The 3,797-nt window shown below is 35.6% G+C and overlaps 1 long non-coding RNA gene across 2 annotated transcripts; it reads right to left on the bottom strand.

Annotated features, from left to right (window-relative positions):
• Positions 1-223: 223 nt before the first annotated feature.
• Positions 224-1,969, bottom strand: LOC129434309 (uncharacterized). 2 transcript variants are annotated; one of them, XR_012370139.1, is made up of 3 exons: positions 1,743-1,969; positions 1,198-1,288; positions 224-462 (listed from the first exon to the last, which is right to left on the bottom strand). It is a non-coding gene; the product is annotated as an uncharacterized lncRNA (long non-coding RNA). The 2 variants fall into 2 exon arrangements; XR_012370140.1 differs by lacking the exon at positions 1,198-1,288.
• Positions 1,970-3,797: the final 1,828 nt, after the last annotated feature.

Below are 3,797 nucleotides of genomic sequence, written 5' to 3'. Positions count from 1 at the left end.
TAAAATTTTTGTAGGATCACACATTATTTTACATATTTTAATAAGTACAGCTCAGAATAAGTATATTGTTTCATTTCTACATAAATATATCTGTTACACCGAATGACCATGGTTTGTTACACTGAATGACATTTTGACAAAAGTGTCATTGTTTCCATTATTGCAATGTTTTGAATATTATTCTGTATCATTTTATTCCTAAACAAATCACAGAAGTAGTTGCTGAAATTAATAATCATTTTATTCCACAATACATATCATATTCGTAAAAATTAACTGAACAGGTGGTAATACTGTATAATAAGATCCAGAACTGCCCTTATACGTTTAGCTTCTGCCCTGTGTTTACTTTGATTTTCCCGCCATTGCTTTTGCCTCTTCTCAGCTGCAGCATCTGATAAATTCCTGATTGACGGGTGATCAGGATTTGCAGCCAAGGCAGCTTGCTTTCTTCTCTGGTTGCTGAAATACAGATTCCATGTAATTATTGACATAAAATTATTGACATAGATCTATATAAAACGTGTTATTAATTAAAAATACTTTCTGTTTGGCAACATAAATGACATGTTATCAGGATTTGTATTATGGGCGGAGAATCCCCTCAGTGGCCTCTCTTAAAGGGATAGTTCACCCAAAAATGAAAATTCTGTCATCATTTACTCACTCTCGTGTTGTTTCAAACCCGCATAAATGGAAGGAAGATATTTTGAGAAATGTTTGTAACCAAACCTTTTGTGGACCCCATACTATGATACTAAAAATAATACTATGGAAGTAAATGGGGTGCACGAACGGTTTGGTTACAAACATTACTCAAAATATCTTCCTTTGTGTTTATCAGAACAAAAAAATTCATACAGGTTTTTACCAACATGAGAGTGAGTGAATAATGACCAAACTTTCATCTTGGGTGAACTATCCCTTTAACTTGTGGTATAGGTAGGGTGGAGTCTCTATCTAAAAACAGCAGTAAACTATTATTCTGTAGGGCTAGGCTTGGACACAAATTTCACGATTTGATTCAATTTCAAATCAATTTGATATTGATTAACATCATCTGAAAACAGCATAGACTGAAAGATCGATTATTGTGATTTACAAATCACTATAGTTTCTTCAAAATTAGAATTGATTAAAATCGAGAAATCTATCTTTTTAAACCCAGCCCTATTATTTTTACATTGCACTCAATACCTTTCTCGTCTCCTTGCTAAATGCATTGCCCTAGCTACTGGGTCTGCATTAACTTTCTGCCAGTGCCTAGAAACTTTTTGTTTGTGGGCATCTAAAAGAAATCAGTACCAAAACGACAAAAATGCATTAAAACATTAATATTGATAAAGTTTGATATTTTTTTTGTGCTAAACATCCCTCATTTATCTGAAATAGAAATAAAATGCTAAAAATGTTATCTAAACAGTGACACTCTCATTCAGTGTAATGGATGACACTGTGGTGTAACATACAATTTGCATTACACCGAATGACAAAACATTACCCTGAATGACGAAAATTTTACTTAATCTAATATTAGTAGTTAACAACTAGATACCTATATCAAACAGTTAACTTGACCAGAATGGTTTATCATCATTATTCACAACATATACTTTTTTTTCAAAAAATCTAACAATAAAAGTGTTTTTTTGCATTTCACTGAATGACAGTCATTTTTGTAACTCAAGATACCACACTATGAAAAGGTGCAATTATCAAATAATTAAGGGCAATAAACTTACCTTGCTGAATCACCACATGGTCTTCAGGGGGTCTTTTGATGATGTCACAGACTGCTTGATGAGTATTGTTTGTGTATTTAATTTCAAAATGGTTTCCTGATCCCGTTACACTGAATGACCTCTGACAAACTGCATATTCGGGACAAAAGTCCCCTAGTTGTTTCAATATTTAACGAAAAAAATAACACATAGTCCTATTAATATAAAACAGCCAACACTTATGTGAACATGCCAAGGAAGCCAATTTTTTTTTTTAACATGGTATTTTATACGTTTATTTAAAAATGTATTAGTAAAATCATAGTCCGGACCATTACGCTGAATGACGATTTTACACTTTGGAGCATTATTAAACTCATATTTGGTCATTGTATTTTCACAAAAGTTATTTGAAACATAAAAGTAGACATTTTACTTGCATTTTATATGTTTTTTTTGTATGTAAAATCACTTTTGTAAATTATATTTGATGCGGACACCAAAATGGTGACGTCTCGTCTTTGACCCATGTATGAATTACAACAGCTTCCTGTTTCATGGGGAAACATCAAACTTTGCTAGGCTGCCACAGACACCCCCTTCAATGAAAAGTCAAGATCTTCGCTTATTATCATCGCAAAGGGCTTAAAATCTGTCTGACCAAATATGATGATGATTTTATTAAATCTCTAAGAGCAGTAAATCACAGCGTAAAACATGGCATTTCCTGCTACCTCTAGGTGGCGCTATGACTGAAGCTGAATATTGGCATTGAAATGTGTTCAGGCCAAGACTCTTATCAAACATTTGAAGTGTGTGCCAAATTGGACATTGTATGCTTTAGTTATAACAACTTCCTGTTTCATGCGAAAACGCTGAACTTTGTCAGGCCGCCACGGACACACCCTCCAACGAAAAGTCAAAAGCTCCGCAATTTAACATCGCAAAGGCCTTTAGATGAGATTGACCAAATATGATGACGATCTAATAAAATCTCTAGGAGGAGTTCGTTAAAGTACGACGCTTGGAAATGTCAAAAAATGACAGAGAAAATTCTAAATGGCTGACTTCCTGTGGGGTTTAGAGCTTAGCTCCAAGAGACTTTTTTGAAGGTCTTGGGGTCATAGATAACCCTACCAAATTTCGTATCTGTATGTTTTTCGTAGTGGGGGGGGCTGTTCTCTTGAAATTTTGCAGGTGGCGCGATCGAGCCATTTTTATACGCCCACTTCTGACACCTATACTACATGTAAATTTTCGCCACTTCTGACGCGTGTGTAAATTTTCATGAGTTTTCGGGTATGTTTAGGCCCTCAAAAATGCGATCCATTTCGGAGAAGAAGAAGAAGAAGAAGAAGAAGAAGAAGAAGAAGAAAAATAATAATAAACGGAGCAAAAACAATAGGGCTTTGCACCCACGGTGCAGGCCATTCTGGCCTGCTCCTCGGTGCTCGGGCCCTAATAATAATAATAAATATAGCTGCAAGCAGCGATACCGGGGTCAAGCCAAATATGGCAAAAAATGATTCATACGTGATGACTGTCATGATTTAAGATCTAAGTTTGCATTTGTTTTATGAAAAAAATAGCAATTTTTTCGTATCTTGAGACCACTAGGTGGCGCTGTGCTGAAACAATAGATGGTGCCTCAGGTCATGACTGTGATGACACATACCAAATTTAGTGTAAATACGATAGAGATGCAGAGATATAGCTTCAAATCTCTTGACCACTAGGGGGCGCCGAAAAGTTTACAAGTCCTCCCAGAACATGTTGCTGATGAACCATACCAAGTTTCATAACAATACGCAATTGCGTTTCTGAAATACTTGAACTTAAAGAAAAAAATCAAAAAGGCCGACACGCAAAATGGCCGACCAAAAACCATTTGGTATCGTTTGACTCGGCATGCCTCACGAACTCTAACAAGACCAGTCTCATAATTTTACATTCAAGTTTGCAGTAGTTATAAGCGAAAATAAACCTTTTTTATATATCGTGACCAGTAGGGGGCAGTGTGACGAAATGGTGCATGCCCCCTTACGTCATCACTGTTATGACATATACCAAGTCTCA

This window comes from Misgurnus anguillicaudatus, chromosome 6, assembly GCF_027580225.2.
Source record: "Misgurnus anguillicaudatus chromosome 6, ASM2758022v2, whole genome shotgun sequence".
Classification (NCBI taxonomy): Eukaryota; Metazoa; Chordata; class Actinopteri; order Cypriniformes; family Cobitidae; genus Misgurnus; species Misgurnus anguillicaudatus.
This window is presented reverse-complemented; position numbering and strand designations above follow the sequence as displayed.